Raw genomic sequence first — 26,010 nt, 5'->3', positions numbered from 1 at the left:
GGTGCTCTGTGAGATGGTTTATGTCCATAGAACACTGTGACCCAACCATGAACACCAGGTCACTTCATGACAGTGAGTGGTTGGGGGGAGGACAAGGCAAACCTGAGACCCTGTGCATTCTCAAGAGGACAGAGACTGCTGGAGCAAAGCCAGGTGCAGATGGAGCCAGTGAGGATGACCAGACCACTTATAAAGAGATAGAGACCCGACATAGTTTTCCCGTTCTGAGTTGAGTGCGTGGTGAGCAAACGTGGGCACCACTGATAGAAAGAAATGGAACCAGGGCTCAAACCCAGATCTGCTTCACTTCCCATGCACACACTCTTAACCACTGAGATTTTTCATTTAAGGATGAGACTAGTACAGGGGGAGGGATGCAGTTTATCTCTGGGTGGGTGTTGCTTTTGTGTAAGGAAGCGAGACAGGAGGTGGATCCGAGATGATTGCTGCAGCCAGTTAAGGCTGATGGCCTAATTTTAGAGTAAGTGAGGTGTGGCTGTTGATGCTCATACAGTGCAGTGCACCATCACACACGCCTGGGATTGCTACAGGGGAGAGCTTGTCATGATCAAGTTTGCAACCATTTCCTTCTCATGCTTAGTTTAGTGCTCAATATACTAAAGAATGAGTACATCATACTTTTTTGTCAGTAAAAAGTCGATTTCCTTTCCATTGTGGATATTCATTTCTGTACTTTTCCTGGCTCCTAAAAGTGGGTTGTCTCCATTGAACAAGGATTGCTTGGTATCCAACCACATTTACTTTGAGAGAATAAAATATTTATTTTTTATTGTTTATTTTTTATTGCAGTATAGTTGATATACACTATTATATTGGTTTCAAGTAGCAACATAGTGATTCGACAGTTATCTACATTATTAGGGAGAATAAGGTGTTTAAACTGAGTTTTGGTAGATCACCAATTTAGGCACATTTAAGGGCTTCTTTCACTATTCCTATGGATATATATGAAGGTGACAATTATGGCTTCAATTTCTATAGTCTGGAATTTCCATTATCTATAAGCAAATATGTTGTTATACAGAGGTTCACTTTAATTGGCCTTAAAATGAAGCTCTTAATCTGAGAAACAAGTAATTACATTCCTTGAGTGTTTCTGTCTGATTTTGACTATTCTTGCAAAGTTAATTCATTTTCAAAGGTAGCACATAGTTTTTCTTCTTAGAAACAATATCTGTGTGATATGGTTTAAACCAGTAGAACTGAAGACAAAAGTGTTGCCTAAAATAGTCACAGTAAGTTGAAATTAGATTTTAGCTAGTGTTCATGTGTCAGGAAGAGAGCTCCAAAAGTTAACTGTCAGTGGGTTGTGGGGTTGCTATTTATTTTTCCCCTTCCATCCTTGAACATATTTTTCACACTGTCTAAACTGAATGGGAATTTCTATTATGGTCAGAAGCAAAGCCCATAACAGTATACTCAATGGGAAGGGGAAGGGCTCTGGGGTCAGGAAGATGGGGTGCAGTCTGGGTTCTGCCAATGACATATGTCAGTGTTGTGCCCGAAGTCGTGAATTCCAAGGAGACCACCAAGGAGCCAACATGGATGCAAAAGCAAAGAGCCTTAATTCGAGCTAACCCGAGCTCAATCTCACACCCGTGCCAACACAGTGGCCAGGTGCCAGAGAGAGCGCGTTTTCCCCAGAACAAAGGTTTTATGGGTTCCCAGGGCGGTTTGGGGGGTGTGATGGTTGTGGCCCTGGCTGATTGGCTGGGCCTGGGGGTAGTTGTGGGGGTGATGAGTCGTGGCTTTGGTCAATTGGCAGGGTCCAGGAGTGGTGGGTGTACTTCTTGCTGACTAGAGGGGGAGACGGACTAAGCTCCGATTGGGTGAAATAGGATCCAGGTCCCGATTGGCTGAAATAGGATCTGGGAGCTTGCCCTTTCATTCCCCCCTTTCTCTGGATCCTAAGAAGGGACCCAATCATGGGTCTAATAAGGTTTTGCAGTTGTAAGGAGATAAAGGCTGATACTGTTGTCTTAGCACTATTAGCTTGACTGTATTAATTCTATCTTTAATAAGTTATCAGGTAAGCAGGGGTAACAAGATTACTAGGGGCTTGTACTGAGCAAGGAAGACTATCAGTTGGACGGCCCCCATGTGGTCTCCGACAATCTGGACCAGCCTGTTGATGATACAGGGCCTAAGGGTTAGTAAAAGGAGTAGGATGGCAAGGGGTCCTTGATTAAAGATAATCTCCTGCCTTGATTTCTCTCTGGGACACTGGCGCCTTGGTCCGGGTGCACATTAAAAGACTGCGTGCCCAGCCTCTAAGGTGGGCTGAGATATTGTATATTTGCTAAAGAATCCTGCCTTTTACTATGCCGTCTACAGCTGGGTCTGCATGCTAAGTCAGTTGCTCAGCTTGCAAAATTACTTAGATCAGAAGGAGGAAAGACAGCACATAGGCCTGGGCTTTTTAGTATGCTAAAGTGAATCTTATACACGATTACAAATGATTAGCATAATAAAACATGTGCTACTCTTCTTTATCTGGGGAACATTAACTGATCTCACTGAAGAATGATTCTAGAGCTTAATGTTCAACATAGTTTTAGTAGGAGGAGGGTTTCCAGCATGTAGTTACGTTGCTCTGATTGCAAATATCCTGCCTTGCTTTCTTCAGAGGCTCTCACTTTATTCTGTCTAAGCCTATGGTCCCTGTCTCATTCTCCCCTCTACAGATAGAGACTCTAGCTGCTGCTAGGGAAAAGGGGCGATGTCCGCTCTGGCTGCTTCGTGCTGAGAAGGGGGCGCAGTAAAGGGTGCAGCTAGGTCTCTATCACTGGTCAGTTGAGAGGGCCTCAGAAGATGGGCACTTCTATTCTGGGTTTCATTTCTATTACTATTTGCAGTTTTGTGGCTTCTAGACAAGGTAAAACAAATTGTGTTATTAGGTTATGTAGCAACATCTGGAGTTGGACTTTCCATTCTGGAAGGACAAACTTGATGAGATTAAGAATGCATGGTTGAATATGAGAACTAGAAATAGTATAATTTTAATTGCAATGATAGGAGAAAACTAAAAAATAGCTAGATATTTTGAAGAAGCTGGAATTCTGGATCTAGTTTATGTCCCAATAACTAGTATTAGGATTTAGTATGGATAAGGCTGCGTTATTGAAACAATACTTTTCTCTAAAATCACCCTCATTTTTATTAGAAGTAACCAGGTTAAGAAAATAATTAACAGCTGGCTTGATTATTTGCATAAGTGCAGCAAGAAGAGCAATTGATTACACAGGCTCTTTTAAATATGCTTTGCTGGAACTTTTTGTAAGGAATTTCAGATTGAACTTTTAAAGGCCTCTTGAGGCCAGACAGCCAAGCCAGACTTGGCATCAGGCTTTGCCTGCAGTACCTGTAGATTTGGATGAATTCCTCTCTTCTCGAGGTCTCTGCACCTGCCAGAAAGTGACCTTCCTTACTCACCTGGTAAGGCTGCTGGGAACTCTGTAAGCAAGGTACCACACCAGTTCTTCTAAGGGGCTTTGTTGGCTTTATAATTTGTTGGCTTTATAAAGTCAATCTTAGTTCCTTAAAGTTGTTCATATCTGAGTTTATGCACATGTCTCTCAGGTATGACATTCCAGTCAAAGCCTTGGTAGTATAATCAGTGTTTTTAATTAGTCTTCTTACAAGGAAAGCAGATTCTTATTGAATTTGTGCAAATAAACATACTGCCATGGAATATAAAAATAGTCACTGAAAGTTTTTAAATTCTGGAGGGATCAGGTAAAGAGAAAGATGTTTCAATTCTGCTTATAAAGATAGTCATTTACTAAACTGTTGTCAGCTTAAGAGAACAAGCTTAAAACACTTTATCAGCAACATTTGAAACAAAAAGACACAAAATCATTTTCTTTAGTTTATGTAATCTTATATAACTAATACCTGTTCTGCTGAAATCTAGTTCTTTACTAGTTTAGGATAAAACAGTGACTATAAATGACAAAAGACTTACAAATGACAATGGTTAAAGACTTGATGAGAACTTACTATAAGAGTTGATATAAGAAAATTTGGATATTTCTGTAACACAAAACATTCAGTAACAAAGTTTAGCATCATTCTCTTTGACAGTGCTTTCCTGGTAAATATATATATATATCAGATAAATAAGCCAAATTAGTCAAATACTTTCTCCAATGAGAAAAAATTCCTCTGACATGTTCCAGGGGCCCTCTGGAAAATATCAGAGTTAGCTAGAGGTAAAAGCACCTTTTTGCATTTGATTTTTTTTTTTGGCACTTGCTTAAATAGGATTATAGGTTGCTATGAAGCAATACTTATCTATTTAACCAGAATGACAACAAAATATTTCAAAGGCAAATAAAGGTTATATAGTTGTTAACAAACTTTAGCTTTTAGTCTTTTTAATATTAAGATTTCATTTTTTAAAAAATATTCTGGCAACTCACTGAGACTTTAAGCATGAGAAACTGCTTTGATAAAACAATTAGAGAACCTTTTGCAATCTTTCAACATTAAGAGCAGACTAACAGTTAAAGAAAACTTTTTTTTTTAACTGGAAACAAAATTCTAAGTTTGCTGTGTACTTGATATCAAGACTCTCTTGCTTTAATTTCACATAGCACGACTATATCTGTAAGAATATAGTAATTTATTCTTCATTTGCCCCATGGTCCCAAGCACATAAGCTGGTGAGAATTATGCCTGGGCTTGCCTGGGGCTTGACTGGATTTATCCCGCCTTATCTCTAAACATCCTGACCCTCCCCCAAAGCAACAGGCTGAGCGGATCCGCCACAACAAAAGGCACCACGCTGCTGCACCACACTGCTCTCTCTCTCTTTGTCTCTGTCTCTCTGTCCCCCTTTAAATATATAGCTGTACTTTAGAACAAAGTTACTTTCTTTTATCAAAAAACACATTCTTTAGCATGCAGACGAGTTTTCATTCTTTATACCTTCTCTTATTAAAACATACATCTTTTAGCATAGAGAAATGTTTTCCTTATTTAAATAGTTTTCATTAGAACTTAAAATCATTTGATACTTTAACTTTCAGTGAACACTGAAAAATAGGGCACTGTAAACTGTTACACTAGCATTCTTCAGATTGATACATCTATGAACATATATTATCATTTTTGGAAATGTGCTTTACAACACAATTTCTCATTAGGCACAAAATATGTCTATATAACTTAGCAAACTTTAAAAATTTTGGTTACCACAAAAATTCTCAGGCTGTTTGCATATATATATATACACTGTTATACATTAATACAGTATTATTATTAAGATGTTTATTTGCTACACTTGTTTACTTATTTTTAGCAACCATGCTAGATTAATTAGAAAACTTTTACTAAACATTAGACAAAGTCAAGCTTTTCTTTAAGCATCTTCTTGAAATGTTTAACAGGTAACATCAACTTAAATGACTTAAAGTAAACTTTGGCAGCTGCTAACTATAAGGACATGCACACCTTAGCCAAACCCAAATTAGCGTTAATGCTTAACATTTTTTATCAGATTTTCTGGAAGTTTTAGAATGCCCAATTTTCAAAAGTGCTTGTCTTTAAATCAATTTCATTAATACCATCTGGAGGTAGAAAGATATTTTCATTTACACACTTAGACACACAAACATACAGACTGAGTATTAATGATGTTTCCCTCTGGTAGCCATCCGACATTGAAAACTGGCTACTCACTAGAACAAAAAGTCTGCCACCGACCCTTCTGGACTTCCACACTGCGGTTGTAAAAGAGTGGTTGGATTAAATGTTCCCTCCAGCAGCCAGCCAACGTTAAAAGGATGGCCACTCGGAGGTGCAGAAAACACGAAATTTTCCCTGACGTCCGTGCTCAAATTGTGACCTCTCTCCCTAACGTCTGAGAAAAATGGTCTGTCATGAGAGAGAAGGGGGTCGTCTGAGTCTGTCCCATTTCTTCTGTCAACAAGACAAACACGACAAACAACAAACAGGCGCCTACAGAGAAGAATCTGCCGTGGCCACAGAGGCAAAACTGAAAGTAAGTTGAGGGCCTGTCAGACTGCAGCAGCAGCTGACTTTCCTCACAGAAGAGGACTTTATCCTCCAGACGGGGGCAAGGGACATCTCCCAAGACCCCCAGTCGACGACCTGCCAGTGCGTCCACCTAAGTCAATGCCGACCCTGATACAGATTGGAGCTCCTACAGGCTTATATAGGCTTCAGGCTTGTTCGCGAACAAAAACAGTGAGACACAAAGACAGACAGATAACTGAGTGCACTCACCAGCTGGCACAGGGCTCTCCGGGTCGCGGGTCCTGGGGGTCTCTGGGATCCCAGACGAGCCCCCAAATGTTGTGCCCGAAGTCGCGAATCCCAAGGAGACCACCAAGGAGCCAACACGGATGCAAAAGCAAAGAGCCTTTATTCGAGCTAGCCCGAGCTCAATCTCACACCCGTGCCAACACAGTGGCCAGGTGCCAGAGAGAGCGCATTTTCCCCAGAACAAAAGTTTTATGGGTTTCCAGGGCGGTTTGGGGGGTGTGATGGTCGTAGCCCTGGCTGATTGGCTGGGCCTGGGGGTAGCTGTGGGGGTGATGAGTCGTGGCTTTGGTCAATTGGCAGGGTCCAGGAGTGGTGGGTGTACTTCTTGCTGACTAGAGGGGGAGACGGACTAAGCTCCGATTGGGTGAAATAGGATCCAGGTCCCGATTGGCTGAAATAGGATCTGGGAGCTTGCCCTTTCAGTCAGGATGGGGCACTAAGTCCTGAGCTTCAGGCTCCACATCCAGGGGTTCAACAGAGGATCCTCCTTAAAGGTCCTTGTTGGAATTTGATGAAACCACAAGGCAGCAAAGGTCATACGAGAGCTTTGGCCTCATGCCTGGGAAGTGGAGCTCAGCTTCCTCATATGTGAAGAGGGAAACACCATGTTGACCTTGCAGTTATGTCAAGGGATTTAATGTTATGTTCACTAAAAGATAGGCCAGTGTCCTATTATGCACACAGTTAATGAGAACATAAAGAATGATGCTATCTAATCAACAGTTAATGGAGATTTTGGCTTGCTTCTTTAATTTTTCCTCTTTTTCAAATTCACTTTAGTATTTCAGAAATATTTAAAAGCATATTCTACAAAGTAAATCATTTAAAACTTTTAAATCTGCAATTCAACCTCTAGACAGTTCATGTGGTCATTGTCACAGAAAACTGCTGAAAAGAAGAGGCTGTCATTTCAGAGCTCTCGTGGGATCTTTTAGAGGAGTAAGTGTCAGTCCACAGCCTCCACAGATTCTCCGAAGTCCAAGCCCCCAGGGCCCTCCATGGAACAACTCTGGGGTTCCATTGCTGAATTGGCCTGTGTGCCAGGCATCCCCCTCAAAAGTGGAAGAGGCAAATCCTAGAGCAAATCTTCAGATAAGAGGTTTGAAAGCACTAGAGTTTTCAGACCACTGAGTGAGGCCATGGTCCATGAGTAATTTCGATCTCACTCTCGTCAGACCCCTTGCAAATGAAAAAGTATATCTGTCAGTGGGGAAGCTGGTAGAGTTTCTATATGACTAAGGTTAACCAAACCATTAAGATGTGTCTTAGGAGTGATGTTGAAACTTAGATCTGGGGGGTAAGGAGGCAGTAACTAAGGGAATAAAGGAGTACAGAGCTAATCTGAGACCCTAACCAGAGATAACAGTCAGGGAATACTTTAGGACTTGATTAATCTCTGCGGAAATCCAGTGTGGAAGTCCACTAGCTGGCAGTTGGGCACTTCCAGAAAACTGTGTGAAATTTAACAGCACAGCACATTTGTAGAAATACTTGAATGCCTTCTGCAGTCTTTGCTCTGACCCCAGGCCTGCAATATGATTGACACTTGTGAAACCAGAGCAAAGAGAAGAAAACTGCTGAGTAAAGGGATTTGGTCATGGTTTTGTTTTACATACTCTTTCACCATGCACAGTGCAAAATAACTTTTGATAGATGTTTGCTTCATTTTTAATAGTCTTCAATGGAGAAAATTCAAAAATTAGAAGTCAGTGCCATCTATTGACCACATCCAGAATTGCAGCTCGGACATCAACAGCAGGAAGCCTTGGAGGGAGGGAAGGAGGGGCCCCATCAGAGAGAACTTTCTGAAAGTTTATGGCAAGTGAGGCATTAAGAGTGACTCAGACAGAGACCATGCACATTAAATCTTGTCAGGAAGTTTTCTTCGACCCTTTCACTAATGATTACCAGAAACCTGCATTACATAAGAAAGACTAAAAAAAAAAGCTATATCTATCTCCACACACAGAAATATTAAATGTATATATATATAAACATACATAAGCATGTGTATATACACACATATATAAACATATGCACACATACATAGTTAAAATGCATACATTTTTTGTAATGAAATATCCAATAAGGAATTACTGTAATCTTTTAGAATTTTATATGTGATTTTTCTGATTTTAAAATTAATATATTTTTGTAATATATTATAAATTCAGTGCAGAAATGTGTATTTATGAAGGAAATTTTTCTTGTGTATTTCTCATCCTGGTATACTTCGAGATCTGTCCTTCATAATGAAGTTTATATTTTCCAGCTATATATCTGTGTGTACTATATAAGTAAATTCATAGTACTACATAAATAATTTCATATGAACTTATACATTTACTCAAAATCGGATTGCAATATATATGTATACTGTTCTTTAATATATTTTATACACACACACAAACATATACATATAATTGTTTATACTTTCATCTTTATATATTTGTGATGTGTAGTTAGTTTTATTTAAATTATTTCACTGTAGACTTTGGACTGATTAATTTTTTCCAGTTTTATTGAGATATAATTGACATAACATTGTAAAAGTTTAAAATGTACAGTGTAATGATTTGAAATATGTATATACCACTGTAGACTTTGAACAACACTTCTTGGTAATCAGATTTATTTATATATTATAATATTTGCTTATAAAAGACATCCTGAATATTTACCCAATCTTTTATATTTATTTATATTTAACTTTTCTATTTGAGAAAGACAATGCCTTTATCAACTTCCCTTTAATTTTTCTAATTAAATTTGTAACATAGTTGAAAGTATTTTCAGAGTCATACATCTGGTTTTAAACTTCTCTGGTGTCTATGTCATAGCCCAGAGTACTCAAAGAATCCCTGTTGGTGAAGATGATGGTGGAGATGCAATGCCAGTCCCAGGACTTAGAGGCTTGGATACAGGGGTCCAATAATTGGTCTGTTGGAAGTTGGTATGTGGGGCTCAGGCAGAAGAACAGGAAAAGTAACTTCCATGTCAGGAATAAATTATCATTTACAGAATTACTTTATCCAGAGGAACATTACATAGCTCCTTGAGGTCAAACAAGTAGTCAAGTATGATTCCCATCTTTCACAAATGTAGAATTGGGTACAAAGCTCTTTTCCCTTTGTGTCCTGACACCTTCAAGGATTTGATTGTTGACATCCCCAGTGGTCTGGTCTTTGATGAAACACTGTGTATTACTCATTTTTGCTGCATTTTTTTAAAATAAAAAATCAATGAAAGTTTAAAAACAATTTAGTTATGTATTATCAGAAGAAAAAAATAAAAATGTGAAAAGTTGAGAATAAATATGTACAAACAATATTACAGGGCTTCAGCTAATATGTGTACATAGAAGATTGTTGCTAATTAGTCTACAGAGAAAGAGAGACAAAAGTTATGAATAAATAATTCACCTAGAAAGCAAAATGCTTCGCCATTGAACATTGGACAGATGCCAAACATTAGCTGAAAGAATAATCTAGGGAAGGCAAAAGAAATGAAAAGACCAATTTACATAAAATTACTTATATGATTGATAATTTAAAGTAATCTGTTCATATAAAATACATACAAATGTTAGAAGATACGTAATCACATTACCTGAAGAGGAGTACTTCTGGAAAATGTGCATTGATCTATTTATAATGGGTATCTGTGGGTCAAGATGAGAGGATCATATAGATGGACGGTGCAGAATGATTTCATTTTCTAAATATATATTTTTAGGGTTTAATATTTTGATAGTAGGTAAGTTTGTTGAAACACTTAAAATATCTAATAACCAAATGACAAAAAAGTTCATGTATATTTACCAGTTTATAAAAGTGTTTACATGATACTGTTTTATAAAATTACAAAATTTTAACTCTTGACATGATGGTTAATCTGTGTATGTGTATGCATTTCACTCTTATACTTCCCTCACCCCAAATGTTCACACTCTATCATGTACAGATTTCTTTTTAGCTCACTCAGGGTCTGTATGTCCCCTCTCAGGACATGGAGACTCAGGAAAGATTGCTGCCAGGGGGTGGGAAATGCCAGAGAGTTCTGCCTGATACGCTAGCTGATACACAGCCCATGACCTTTCCTCCCTCCCTTCTTACCTGAGACTGAGCCCCAGACCTGAGAATTTCAGAGCTACAATTCTGGATCTGACCACCAGAGGACATCTGTCCTCATTGACTCTATTTTTAAAAGGAAAAACAAGCTTTCTTTTTCTGTTGTCATTGCAGTGACCCACTGGCTGTTGGCTATTTCCTTTCCACTTCCAGGACTGTTTTGAGTATGACCTCTCTGGCATGCACAAGGCTTGTTTCCTGCCATATGACTATTTCCAAATATGGGGTAAATGGCAGAGTTTCCAAAATCTCCCGCCTAGCCTTAGTCCATTTACATACCAACAGATGTTTCAGAGCCTCTGGTGGATCCAGGCAAGTGGTGGAAAGAAACCAGCCAGCCATTCTCTCCTCCCCTCTGTTCCTGATATATAATCGGTCTGGCATCTGCCAGTCACCAAGGACCTGCCCATGGAGTTCCTCCTGGGGTGGGTGGGGAGGAAGTGAGCTTGTGCCTCATGGCCAGAGGGGAGGAATGGGGCCAAGGCTAGCTAGTGAATTCAAGCAAGCTGTGAACAATAAAAACAGTTTCTCCCAACCTGCTCTTTTCCTTGGTTTACTTTGGTTTCACTGGATTCATAGGGGAATATGTTCTGGGAGGGGAGCCCCCTTACTCCCAGAGCTATACCAAATCTTTTGTTACTTTACTCTTTCCTAAGAAACCCATATATTGCAGGAAGAATTAAAGTGGTGCATGGTAGGGTCATCCCTATACCATGGAGCTCAGTTCCAGCCTTTTTTGCTCCAGGTAACATTTGAAAAGCCCCAGACAGGCTCCCACCACTTCACTAAGACTGCAATCTCAGAAAGGGCAAGGAGCTGGTGACTGTATGATCAGAGGCCCCTTGTGAGGAAAAGTGAAGGAATACCATGTAATGCAGTAGGCTGTAGAGCAGCTATAAGTGCAGCGTCTCCTGGTTTTGCAGCTGTAAGTACCTAGATTCCAGGTCTCCTGACTCTAGTTGGCCTCTTCTGCATGGGTGGTGCAGCTGTAAATGGCTCCTGGAACATTATTAGGCTGGTCACAAAGTCAGGGGTCAGTAAGAATGGAAAGTTAAGCCTTCTTTGGCCAAGGTTCCCTTTCTATGCCCTTGGAAAAAGGTCTTCCTACCAGGATTCCATCTTGTTTGCATGGCCCTGACAGAGTAGTTTGGGCCTGTTCTCACCTTCCTCAGCAGCCCTCCTGGATCTTCACCAAACCCTCAGCTGCAGACCCCATCAGTTCACCTCAAGAGTACCCAGTAAGGACACTGGTGACAGGTTGCTGTCTTCAGGCTGTAACATGGTTGCATTAGTCATTGCCAACCTTTGGTCTCAGGACCCCACAGGGCAGAAGGGGGTCTGTAACCTCTCTCCAACCCTGTCAAACAGGACACCCAGCAAAGCCCCCTTTAGATGGAGGGTTATGAGGGCCCAGGCTGAGTGTTTTCCATTCTTCTGAGGACATGACCACAATGGGCCCCGACAAATGTATCCTGGTTCTATGTGGGAAAACCTCCCCTCCTGTGGCTTGACTGAGGTGAAAAATTCCCCATGGTTTTTTAATCATGTTTTCTATTAACTACATTTTATAATGCTTTGACACCATAGAGACCTTGTAGACCCCGTGAGGGACTGCTTTTGCCAGGGTGAGATAATTCCTAGAGATAGCAATCAACTTACCTATGAGTGTGGCTTTGATATGCAAACCAACAAATGCAGAACACATAACCCCAACCACCACCTCCTTTCTCAAAGTTTCACAGACCAATCCAATATTCTCCCTGCCCTAAATCAGTTCAAGGCCAGATAATGAATAACGAGGGACAACTCCTCTAGCCTGAGCCCACCGAAATTATTCAAACTATTCAATCTGAAGGTTACTCAGCATAGTTATCCTGCCTCTCCCATTGCTTTTCATGAAGTCAGAGTAAAGATTCTGGTCCATGTTTTCCTTTCATTCCATCTGTCTCTGGACCAACCCAGGTGCTTCCTCATGTGGCCCTGTGTGCCATAGGCCCCTCCACTTGGGGGCTGTATGTAATAAATTCCTTTTTTTTTTTGAGAGGGCATCTCTCATATTTATTGATCAGATGGTTGTTAACAACAATAAAATTCTGTATAGGGGACTCAATGCTCAATGCACAATAACTAATCCACCCCAAACCTAATTCTCGTCAGTCTCCAATCTTTTGAAGCATAATGAACAAGTTCTTACATGGTGAACAAATTCTTACATAGTGAATAAATTCTTACATGGTGAACAGTACAAGGGCAGTCATCACAGAAACTTTTGGTTTTGATCACGCATTATGAACTATAAACAATCAGGTCAAATATGAATATTCGTTTGATTTTTATGCTTGATTTATATGTGAATCCCACATTTCTCCCTTATTATTATTATTATTATTATATTATTTTTAATAAAATGCTGAAGTGGTAGGTAGATACAAGATAAAGGTAGAAAACATAGTTTAGTGTTGTAAGAGAGCACATGTAGATGATCAAGTGTGTGCCTGTAGACTAAGTGTTAATCCAAGCTAGACAAGGGCAATAAAACATCCACGGATGCAGAAAATTTCTCTCAAAACAGAGGGAGTGAGGTTCTAAGCCTCACCTCTGTTGATCCCCAATTTCTCACCTGATGGCCCCCCTGTGACTGTGCCTGTCTTAGGTTGTTCCTCCCTTGAGGAATCTTACCCATCTCTGGCTAACCAGTCATCTTCCGGGGCCATACAGGGAAATGTAAAGTTGGTAAGTGAGAGAGAGGCAATATTGTTTGAAAAGGTTAGCTTTTTACTTCTTTGCAGATTTATGCCCTGTGGCTTTTATGCCCAGTATTTGTCTTGAGGTATCTTTACCACTTGGAAGAATTATGATACTTGGTAAATTCTATTTGAGGCACGAATTCTATTTAAGGGTTGTAATTAGGAAGGAAGAAGAAAAGCTATAGGAGTAGCAGATGGAAGAAAACATGGGAAGATTGATTATTTCTTTGACATATCTTCTTGTAGAGTAACTTCAGCATGTATAGGTTTTAAACTACTAATTAAATTGCATACACACATTAACATAATAGGAATACAGTTACATAACCAAAGCAGACCTATAATTACCAGCCATCACCAGTGAAAGCAAGGAAACCAGTTAGGCAGCCTAGGCATTTGTGAAAACTTATTTATGATATGGTGGATATTGTCCAACTGAGCTTGAACAGTCTGAGAGAAATCAGACAAATTAAAACAACCCATTCTTGGGGACTGTTCACATCCCATATGTTCTTTTAACAGTAAATAGTCTGTAGTCGTAAGAATTTGGAGTGTTACAACTTGCACTTCTCCTAATTCTTGGTGGAGTTCCAGCAGTATAGATCCAGTCAAATTTGTTGTTTTACTGTATGCACAGGCCAGCTTAGATATCTCCTTCTTCATTCCAATGGCAAGTCCAGGAACCAGTGGGATGAATGCAGCTACAACTGCAGCATCGCCTGGATCTTTGTTGAGGTTTTTTGATGATCATCTTCTGGTATGACTCTTCCAGAGAGTGCTGATGTTGGAAGTTCTTCTTCATATCGTATCTTAGTTCATTTTCTGGGTAGCCAAATTAGGCTTTGATCCTCTGTATAAACACAAACAGAACATTTGCCCACACTTTGATATGCTCTTTATACCATTGTGTAGAACTCATTGGAGGTCACCACAAAGGAACTGTTTTTTTTAAGAGAAAGGAATATTATCAGAAAAGTGTACCTCCATAGCCGATCATCTGACACCCTTTAAGTGATCAAAATTAAGGATATTTAAAGCATGCATTAATCGTTGATTTACAGTTAGTTTTATCCTATCAGGGAGTAATCCCCCTTTTCTTTCTTTCTTTCTTTTTTGTTATCTTTAATCTACACTTACATGAAGAATATATGTTTACTAGGCTCTCCCCTATACCAGGTCCCCCCTATAAACCCCTTTACAGTCACTGTCCATCAGCATAGCAAAATGTTGTAGAATCACTACTTGTCTTCTCTGTGTTGTACAGCCCTCCCCTTTCTCCCACCCCCCCATGCATGCTAATCTTAATACCCCCTTCTTCTTCCCCCCCCTTATCCCTCCCTACCCACCCGTCCTCCCCAGTCCCTTTCCCTTTGGTACCTGTTAGTCCATTCTTGGGTTCTGTGATTCTGCTGCTGTTTTGTTCCTTCAGTTTTTCCTTTGTTCTTATACTCCACAGATAAGTGAAATCATTTGTTATTTCTCTTTCTCTGCTTGGCTTATTTCACTGAGCATAATACCCTCCAGCTCCATCCATGTTGCTACAAATGGTAGGATTTGCCCTCTTCTTATGGCTGAGTAGTATTCCATTGTGTATATGTACCACATCTTCTTTATCCATTCATCTACCAATGGACATTTAGGTTGCTTCCAATTCTTGGCTATTGTAAATAGTGCTGCGATAAACATAGGGGTGCATCTGTCTTTCTCAAACTTGATTGCTGAGTTTTTAGGGTAAATTCCTAGGAGTGGAATTCTTGGGTAAAATGGTAAGTCTGTTTTGAGCATTTTGATGAACCTCCATACTGCTTTCCACAATGGTTGAACTAATTTACATTCCCACCAGCAGTATAGGAGGGTTCCCCTTTCTCCACAGCCTCACCAACATTTGTTGTTGTTTGTCTTTTGGATGGCAGTCATCCTTACTGGTGTGAGGTGATACCTCATTGTAGTTTTAATTTGCATTTCTCTGACAATTAGTGATGTGGAGCATCTTTTCATGTGTCTGTTGGCCATCTGTATTTCTTTTTTGGAGAACTGTCTGTTCAGTTCCTCTGCCCATTTTTTAATTGGATTATTTGTTTTTTGTTTGTTGAGGCGTGTGAGTTCTTTATATATTTTGGACGTCGAGCCTTTATCGGATCTGTCATTTACAAATATATTCTCCCATACTGTAGGGTTCCTTTTTGTTCTATTGATGGTGTCTTTTGCTGTACAGAAGCTTTTCAGCTTAATATAGTCCCACTTGTTCATTTTTGCTGTTGTTTTCCTTGCCCGGGGAGATATGTTCAAGAAGAGGTCACTCATGTTTATGTCTAAGAGGTTTTTGCCTATGTTTTTTTCCAAGAGTTTAATGGTTTCATGACTTACATTCAGGTCTTTGATCCATTTTGAGTTTACTTTTGTATATGGGGTTAGACAATGGTCCAGTTTCATTCTCCTACATGTAGCTGTCCAGTTTTGCCAGCACCATCTGTTGAAGAGACTGTCATTTCGCCATTGTATGTCCATGGCTCCTTTATCAAATATTAATTGACCATATATGTTTGGGTTAATGTCTGGAGTCTCTAGTCTGTTCCACTGGTCTGTGGCTCTGTACTTGTGCCAGTACCAAATTGTCTTGATTACTATGGCTTTCTAATAGAGCTTGAAGTTGGGGAGTGAGATCCCCCCTACTTTATTCTTCTTTCTCAGGATTGCTTTGGCTATTCAGGGTCTTTGGTGTTTCCATATGAATTTTTGAATTATTTGTTCCAGTTCATTGAAGAATGTTGCTGGTAGTTTCATAGGGATTGCATCAAGTCTGTATATTGCTTTGGGCAGGAAGGCCATTTTGACGATATTAATTCTTCCTAGCCACGAGCATGGGATGAGTTTCCATCTGTTAGTGTCCCCTTTAATTTCTCTTAAGAGTGACTTGTAGTTTTCAAAGTATAAGTCTTTCATTTCTTTGGTTAGGTTTATTCCTAGGTATTTTATTTTTTTTTTGATGCAATTGTAAATGGAGTTGTTTTCCTGATTTCTCTTCCTGTTGGTTCATTGTTAGTGTATAGGAAAGCCACAGATTTCTGTGTGTTGATTTTGTGTCCTGCAACTTTGCTGTATTCTGATATCAGTTCTAGTAATTTTGGGGTGGAGTCTTTAGGGTTTTTTATATACAATATCATGTCATGTGCAAGTAGTGACAGTTTAACTTCTTCTTTACCAATCTGGATTCCTTGTATTTCTTTGTTTTGTCTGATTGCCGTGGCTAGGACCTCCAGTACTATGTTAAATAGCAGTGGGGAGAGTGGGCATCCCTGTCTAGTTCCCGATCTCAGAGGAAGAGCTTTCAGCTTCTCACTGTTCAGTATAATGTTGGCTGTGGGTTTATGATATATGGCCTTTGTTATGTTGAGGTACTTGCCCTCTATTCCCATTTTGCTGGGAGTTTTTATCTTGAATGAATGTTGAATTTTGTCAAGTGCTTTTTCAGCATCTATGGAGATGATCATGTGGTTTTTGTCTTTCTTTTTGTTGATGTGGTGGATGATGTTGGATTTTCGAATGTTGTACCATCCTTGCATCCCTGGGATGAATCCCACTTGGTCATGGTGTATGATCCTTTTGATATACTTTTGAATTCGGTTTGCTAATATTTTATTAAGTACTTTTGCATCTACATTCATCAGGGATATTGGTCTGTAATTTTCTTTTTTGTTGGGGTCTTTGCCTGGTTTTGGTATTAGGGTGATGTTTACTTCATAGTATGAGTTTGGGAGTATTATCTCCTCTTCTATTTTTTGGAAAACTTTAAGGAAAATGGATATTATATCTTCTCTGTGTGTCTGATAAAATTCCGAGGTAAATCCGTCCAGCCCGGGGGTTTTGTTCTTGGGTAGTTTTTTGATTACCGTTTCAATTTCTTTGCTCGTAATTGGTTTGTTTAACTTTTGTGTTTCTTCCTTGGTCAGTCTTGGAAGGTTGTATTTTTCTCAGAAGTTGTCCATTTCTTCTAGGTTTTCCAGCTTGTTGGCATAAAGGTTTTCATAGTAGTCTTCAATAATTCTTTGTATTTCTGTGGAGTCTGTCGTGATTTTTCCGTTCTCATTTCTGATTCTGTTGATTTGTGTTGATTCTCTTTTTCTCTTAATAAGTTTGGCTAGAGACTTATCTACTTTGTTTATTTTCTCAAAGAACCAGCTCTTGGTTTCATTGATTTTTGCTATTGTTTTATTCTTCTCGATTTTGTTTATTTCTTCTCTGATCTTTATTATGTCCCTCCTTCTGCTGACTTTAGGCCTCATTTGTTCTTTTTCAAATTTCGATAATTGTGATGTTATACTATTCATTTGGGATAGTTCTTCCTTCTTCAAGTGTGCCTGGATCACTATATACTTTCCTCTTAAGACTGCTTTCGCTGCGTCCCACAGACATTGGGGCTTTGTGTTGTTGTTGTCATTTGTTTCTATATATTCCTTGATCTCTATTTTAATTTGTTCATTGATCCATTGATTATTTAGGAGCATGTTGTTAAGCCTCCATGTATTTGTGAGCCTTTTTGTTTTCTTTGTAGAATTTATTTATACTTTTATACCTTTGTGGTCTGAAAAATTGGTTGGCAGAGTTTCAATATTTTGGATTTTGCTGAGGCTCTTTTTGTGGGCTAGTATGTGATCTATTCTGGAGAATGTTCCATGTGCACTTGAGAAGAATGTATATCCTGTTGCTTTTGGATGTAGAGTTCTATAGATATCTATTAGGTCTGTCTGTTCTACTGTGTTGTTCAGTGCTTCCGTGTCCTTACTTATTTTCTGCCCAGTGGATCTTTCCATTGGGGTGAGTGGTGTGTTGAAGTCTCGTAAAATGAATGCATTGCAGTCTATTTCCCCCTTTAGTTCTGTTAGTATTTGTTTCACATATGCTGGTGCTCCTGTGTTGGGTGCATATATATTTAGAATGGTTATATCCTCTTGTTGGACTGAGTCCTTTATCATTATGTAGTGTCCTTCTTTATCTCTTGTTACTTTCTTTGTTTTGAAGTCTATTTTGTCTGATATTAGTACTGCAACCCCTGCTTTCTTCTCGCTGTTGTTTGCCTAAAATATGTTTTTCCATCCCTTGACTTTTAGTCTGTACATGTCTTTGGGTTTGAGGTGAGTTTCTTGTAAGCAGCATATAGATGGGAATAAATTCCTTTTTAAAGGAAGTTATCTCTGTGCCTGTCATCTTACTATACTTGATTGAAGCAAATCCCAGGTATATTTTTAAATATCTATTTGAGGGGTATGTCTGAGTGGTGTAGTCCTGTCAGTCCAGAGTTTGGAGCATGGAGAGGATCATCTAGAGTTGGCAGTTTGATGGAATTAACATTCTTGGGATTCATGTGATGGTAGGAGAGGGGCAAGAACCCAGCATGACCCTTGAATCTTCATACCAACCATTCAGGGTAGATTGCATTATGCTCATGGAAATTTCTCAAAAGTTTCCTTTATGGCCCAGCATAGCATTGACTCTGAAGTGTTTCATGTGTGGTTGTTATTTGCATTGTTCCATGTCAATTAAGTAAATTTGTTACTAACATTGTTTAAATCTAATCCACCTAACTGAATTTTTGTCCTCCTGTCATATCTATCACTCAGTGAGGTGTGTTATAATTTCACAGTGTCACAGTGGATTTGTCCCCTTCTCCATTTACTTCTGCTAGGTTTGGCTTTTAATATTCTGTACCCAATTTCAATGTGTAGCTTTTTCCCAACACATACCCAAGCAATTCTGCTATACCAGCTGGTGTCCCACAAATTAACTCAAATTCTGACACTGTCTATCCAGAAAGAGCATGCGATTCCACAGGTTAAGGGCTCAGTCCCACAAGACTGCCTTCCATTTTAAATTCCAAGTACAAGTCCAGGTTGTTACCTGTGCTGCTGATTGAGTGGCTATAAATTAGAGGTTCCTATGACTCTGTGGGTTTGGCTAATTTGCCTGAGTGGTTCACAGAATTTAGGAAACCTGTTTACTCACTAGATTACTGGTTTATTACAAAGCATATTAAGAATATGAATCAACATCCAAATGAAGAAATACATACAGTGAGGCCCCAAACAAAGAATATTCTGTCTTCATGGAGTTTGGGGTACGACTTAGTGGCACATGGATGCATTCTGGTTTACCAACCTGGCAGTTCTGAACCCAGTCCTATTCAGTTTGTATGGAGGCTTCATTCATGGCCATGGTTGATTAAATCATTGACCATTGGCATTTGAACTCAATCTCCAGCCCCTCTCCCCTCCTTGGAGGTCAGTGGATTCCTGGACTGAAAGTTTCAACCCTCTAACCACATGGTGATTCTTCTGCCAACCAGCCCTCAACCATAGGTGATTCCCAAAAGCCGCCTCATTAACATAACAAAAGGAACATTGACCATTCTCATTCCAGAAAATTCCAAGACTTTTAGGAGCTTTGTGCCAGGAGGAACAAAGACCAAATTTACATTTCTTACCATAAATCACAATATCACAGCTTGGTATATTTTGGCTCTACATAGAGGTGCAAATAAATTTAGAATTGTTTTATTAATATCTTCTTTAATTGAACCTTTTATTATTATGAAATCTCCCTCTTATCTCTAGTAATGTTTTTCTTTCAAAGTATATTTTTATGTTATTTATAAGGGTATTCTATATTTTAGTTGGTTAATGTTTAAAATGCCATTTTAAAAAATTTTATGTATCTTTAAGTTTTACATGAGACTCTTAAGGCCCATTTGATGGAATGTTTTTTATCTAGTCTGATAACTTTTGCCTTTCTAGTTGGAATATTTTTTCTGTTTATATGTAATTACAGATATAATTTGGTTTAAACATGCCATCCTAATATTTTATTCACATTTATTTTACCTGCTCTTATTACCTTTTCCTTTCCTCTCTTTTGAAATAATCAGTTTTAACTATTTGATTTTTACCTAATTTGGCAAGTTAGTGACACATTCTTTTGTCATTGTCATTATTGTACTGTTTACCCTTGAGATTACAATATACACTGTTATGTGTAATTTGCTTTATTTACATATTATCAGAAAACACGAGGGACATAGAACTTTGACTGCATTTTACCTTTCCCAAGTTACTGTTCTGTATTTTAATTCTATAAATAAATATATATATATATTTATATATATATATATAAATCCCCAGAAGAAATCATTTTCACTGTGCTATATAGTCAATACTCATTTGGATATGTCTACATATTCACCAATGTGATTCTTCTTTCTTTTCCTCATCTGTCTTTCCACCTGGAGTCATATTTCTTCTGCTTGCAGAAGAAACTTTCATATTTCCTTTACTTTGAGACTTTTAGTGACTAATTTGCCTGGTTTTGTTAGGAAGAAAGGAACTCAGTTCAGTGTCTCAGGGTAGTCCGATAGAGTTAGGCATGAGACCAAAGTCAAGAAAGCAAAGTAAGTTTTACTGCACCCTGTACAGAGTAACAGCATGACTGCCTAAAGTTAGACAGGCCCAGCTGCTTATTGTGAGGCTTCTTGTATAACATTTTGGAGGCAAGAGAAGACCTTAATTGACAGCTCTTATTCCTGTAGGCCTGATCTGATTGGTGAAATGTACTTCTGATGTTTCTTATTTGGAGAGATCCTGGACATTTCTTGACTCACTCTTGGACCCTGACACTTCATCTGATTAACTCTCTGAGTCATTTCTGGCTCTCTGGCTTTATCTAATAAACTCTTTCAGTCATTTTTGATGGGCCCTTCTCTCTTTTTCATTCAGCTCATCTCTGCCTTTCTGTCTAACACTTTGTTTCATTAAAATGACTGTTTTCCATTTTTGAAAGATACTTATTTCTAAGTATGGAATTCCAGGTTTCCTTTTGCACTTGGAAGATATGCATTCACTCATTTCAAGGTACCATTATCTCTGCTGAGAGATTAGATGCCAGTCTGAGTGTTGCTTCTTTGAGGGTGATCTGTCTTGCCTTCCTTTCTCAGCTTTGAGTATCTGCTTTCTCCTTTGGGTGTCAACAGTATTCCTAGGCTAGGCCTAGGTTTGGTTTTCCTCATACCCCTCTAGGCTTGATAAACATGAATTTGTGATGTAATATCTTTTGTCACTTTTGGAAACTTCCCAACTGCCATTTTTAAAAATACTTCTGCTGCATTGTTCTCCCTCCTTCTTTCTGGGACCAATTAGACACCTGTTAGTGTTATTCCCTGTATCATCTTTAACTTTTGCCCTCTTTCTTTCAGGATCATTCATTTTGTCTAGCCAGGCTTAATTCTAGATATTTCTTCTGACTTGTTTTCCATTTATATTCAGGTGGAAATTTGCCTTTGAATCTTGAAACAGACACTACACACTCAAGGCAGATGGTATTATTGGCCTAGATTTCAATGAGTAAGTGAGGGTTAGACATTAATTAATTTGTCCCAGGTCACCCAGCCTGAAACAGCAGAGTAGCAATAACATCTCAAGATGTTATTCAGGATCTGCCCAACACAACTCCTGTGTTTGCTCTTTCTTAGGATGAGAATGCTCCCTACCTCTAATCACCAAGGGGGTGTCTGCAGTGGAGTCTTCCAACTTTTCAAGCACTTTTAAAGTTGTATTTCTTTTTAGATTTAAATAGTCAGTGGTATATTTTCATTAGCCGTAATAGTCATCACAGGATTTTGTTATTCAGGCCACTGATGGTTTTTCACCTTGATTTAGTTTTAGTTTTTTTGCTTTATTCTGTTCTTAATTTCAGAATATGACAGTCACACCTCCTTTCAAAGAAGAGCTAGATACCTGGGTTTTTCCCTTGAAGTATGAAAATTGCTATAAATGAGGTATTTCTGGCATTTATCCTTCATGCATTCATGAACAAGATGGAGAAGCACCAATGAGTGATATTCACATGGGCCTTAAATAAGATAGTAAGTGACAAGTCAGCACAGTTGGCATGGACTAGGCAGTGGAATATGTAGCCCTGTAGTTAACTATATCATTCTTTTTTTTCTACAACATGACAGTTTGAGGAACTAGATCAAATGTTTGGGCAATCCTAACTGTAGCCCTGGTATTGGTAGGGAAAACCTGTGTAGAAGACTTTTTCAGAATTAACTGACTCCTTCCTTCTCTCCACTTATCCATAGTACCCACTAAGTCAACTACCCCTACCATAGGACAGGTCAGTAGCATATCAAGGCCATGTCCATACTAATGTGGATGTGTGGAAAGAGAGAATTCCTCCAGAGAGAGAAATGAGGGTGAACTAGCAGGCTGAAACTGTGGAGACCTGGTTCAAAATCATGGTGATTGTTCTAGTAAAATACTAGAGTGTGCAGGAGAGGCAGGTCAAGGGCAACTTACTTGTATAGAGACTCAAGGTTACTTTGCTGGGGACAGGAGGGCTTTGAAATGTAACTTCTTTAAAATTAGAGTTACCAGCATTAGTCATCTAAAGGCAGGTTCAGAGAGCTGATATACAAGGAGAATGGGGAAGACTATCTAAAGACAAACATAGAAACTACATCCAAGGAGATGGAGCATCTCCACACTGGATGCCTCAGTTTGGCTGAAGCTGAGTGTGGGAGATGGGGGTCATGTCTCTGGAGCTTGTCAGAGGGGCAGTCAGGGCTACACTAGGTAAGATATCCTGGAACTTTATAAAAAGGAGATCATGTATAAAATCTTAAGTTGATTATTTGGAGGAGAGACTTGAATAGAAAGAAAGGGGATTTAGGAAATCCATATTTGGCATAAAATAATAAATTATGTCAATGGTCCATTTTTTAGAAGTTTCTTTAATGCTTAGCAGATGGTTGGAAAAGGATGTGTTCTCAAGTCCTAATTCCGTGTTATCACTCTTCTCTTCTAACCTTTCTTTCACCCCTAGGTTCATTATGGTACAAAATATGAAAAAAAATGTTTACTGAATTCAATACTCCACCACTGTTGCATCCTAGTTCATGTAGGAGAGGATGGTGAACCCAGGTTAGTGGACACAGGGAAAGTGGGAGCTTGTCTTCCAACACTTTGCTGTTGCTTCTGCTCCCTGTAGTTCCACTACGTGATAATGTAGGCCCAGTGTTTCATCCAGGATGTTAGCACTGCCTCTGCATTGAAGAGTATCAGCAACAAGATCTGTGACCAGACCCAAAAGGTGTGCATCAGGGGCACATCTAGGACAATGGCAGGAGGCTTGCTACTTGCCTCACTCCCTCCTGCAGATACCTATTCTTGCCAGTCCTGCTGAACCCCACCCTGTGTGGAATAAGTTGGAACCAGGAGAAATGGAGCAACTAAACATAATGCTAACTCCAGGCACATTGGGTGCCCACAACCAGACCCACTTCTTTCCCTCCCCGCCCCCAACTGCTGATCACTACCACACCATTAGGGTGGCTCTCTCCATCTCTCTCTGCAGGTGACCATGAGCAATGCTATGAAGTCTCCCAGAAAGCTCTTTAGATACTCTAAATACTCCCCTCTAGATACTCCCCTTTAACCTAGACATAGCTGACAGCAGTAATACTAGGGCAGGTGAGGGCAGAGGCCTGCCTTTGTTCCCATGCCTTTCTGCCCTGCACACCCTTGGTGTTAGGGACACAGGCTGTGGAGTTTGATGGTTCTCACAGTAGGTCCTTAAGGTGTGGCTTTGGGCCTGTTACTTAACTTTTCATTCTCTTCATTTGCAAAATGTGGCTAATAGTACCCATCTCTTGAGCACCTGCGAAAAATTAGTCAAATAAAATTGTGCCGTGGTTGTCATAGCACATAGTAGAGGCCCTGTCACTGGAAGAAGATTGCTCCTATTTTGTTGCCCTCCCCATTCCCAATACTCTGACTCCCAGGAAACAAGTGTCCCCTTCAACATGAATATCGAATCAGACTGTCAGGAAAATAGCTTAGGAGCATGTAAAACATCTGAAACTCTTAGAGTGTGTTGCTGTTTATTGTCGCTGAAGTGAAAGGAAATTCTCAGGGTCCTGTTTGTACCTTCTTCCCCCACCCCCAGCTTTATTGAGATATAAATAACATATAACATTTGTATATTTATCTGTTTGTACCTTCACCTGGAATTCATCACTACCCTTGCCAGCTATTCCAGGTGAGCTGTGCTGTGGGTGCAACATGGGAACATCTAGTCCAGCCTGGGGCCAGGGGTGTGGGAATGTGGTGGTGCATATCCTGGAGGTTTTCTCAGTGTTGTGGAAAACCAACAGCTAGAGCCAAGGAACAGTTAGCCTAGTGGCCTAGAGTGTGGGCTTTGGAATCAGAATATGGGCCTCTTGTTTGAACCTAACACTCACTAGGTGTGTGACCTTGGTTAAGTTGCATGACCTATCTGTGGGTCTGTCTTCCCTAGAAAAGGAGGATTAAGCCATCAACTTCATTGGGTTGTTGTAAAGGATAAATGCAGGTGCAGAACTGTGCCTGCTTTGGGTATAAACCTATAAATCTAGTGAAACTGGCAGACAATCTCTCCAAAGGTAGGATCAGTGAGAGGGGCAAAGGTACCAGCCAAGGCATCTGGGGGGCAGGCACGGCAGGAGTATGGAGGGAATCTGACTGCTCAGTGGCAGTGGGGACAGGATCATTGTTGGAGGTGTGCAGTTGTCTGTCTGTCTGGTTGTCTGAGGACCCATTTGTCCTGCAGTCTCTACATTGTGAATGATGAGCTGTTTGTGAGGGACGCCAGGGGCATTGAGACTCAGAGTGTGTTCTGCATCCTAGTGCCCACACCCTGCTGCAGTATCATGCCCACCCTCTCCCAGGAGCAGCAGGAAATGGTGCAGGCTTTCTTCACCCAGTCTGGGATGAACATCCAGTAGTCTCAGAAGTGAGTGCTGGGTGTACACGGGGATATGAAGGAGCTGCCGGGGAGGAGTGAATAATGGGAACTTGCAGGTGACTTGTTTGCTTCTTTCTTGCACTCATTATCAGCCTGAACATTTCCGTGTCCATGAATACTAAGCTACTCAGTGGTTTTGAACAGGTGTGCGTTACTTTTGTGAATTTCATGGACCTCATTCATTTATTGACAATATTTGAGTTTCAGTAGAGCTTCCCATGACACACTGTGTCACAGGGCTCATTCTGCTGCATATATCCCAGTAAATGTGCAGGCGTGTTTCTGTCACACAGATTAGGAAATGGCACCGTCTGGTGTGAAACTCTCCACTTTGGTCCTAATGGATGTCACCTGCCTTTCCTCCACCCCAGGTACTTTCATGATAACGACTGGGACTGCACCAGGGCCACACAGGTGCTCACTCTGCCCAAGGTGAGTACTGGATGCTCAGGAGAAGCGAGGGGAGACTGGGTGGCTAAGAGATAAAACCCAGGGTTCCTGGCTCTACTAATCTGCTAACTATCCTCCTTCATTTCCTCCAGACCAAGCACAAGATCCCAGAGGAAGTTCACACACAGACTAATTCAGGATCCTGACAACACAGCCCTGACGAGAAACTCTTGGGTGTCTTCACCTTCATCCTCATCATCTCTATTATGTTTTCCCTCCATTATGAGTATATCCCTGAGACTGAGCCAGGAGGTCTGGTCCCAGCTGGGAGGACAAGTTGTTATATGCACTTGTCCCACCCAGGATCCCTGATTCTTTCAATAATAAAGAATGATGTTCCATGTTATGTCAAATCCATGCAAAATCCGTTTGAGGCAGGCATTTTTGTACTTCAGAAGAAGAAAGGGTAATTCAGAAAGGGTCAGCGACTCCTGAGGAACTGTGAGGTAGAGTCCCAAATCCTGGACCAATCCTCCAACCACAGCCCAGGCTGTGTGTGCTCCCCAGGGCCATGTGACTGTGAGCTAGGAGATGCTCTGTAAACC

At 40.0% G+C, this 26,010-nt stretch overlaps 1 long non-coding RNA gene across 1 annotated transcript in view; it reads left to right on the top strand.

Annotated features, from left to right (window-relative positions):
- Window positions 1-25,770, top strand: part of LOC118911615 (uncharacterized) — a 33,117-nt gene extending 7,347 nt beyond the window's left edge. Inside the window, exons 2-3 of the long non-coding RNA XR_005024511.2 lie at window positions 25,387-25,447; window positions 25,558-25,770. This is a non-coding gene — a long non-coding RNA (uncharacterized LOC118911615). The remainder of the gene's footprint in view (window positions 1-25,386; window positions 25,448-25,557) is intronic.
- The last annotated feature ends 240 nt before the right edge of the window (window positions 25,771-26,010 follow it).

The sequence above is a fragment of the Manis pentadactyla genome, chromosome X, assembly GCF_030020395.1.
Source record: "Manis pentadactyla isolate mManPen7 chromosome X, mManPen7.hap1, whole genome shotgun sequence".
NCBI lineage: Eukaryota > Metazoa > Chordata > Mammalia > Pholidota > Manidae > Manis > Manis pentadactyla.
This window is presented reverse-complemented; position numbering and strand designations above follow the sequence as displayed.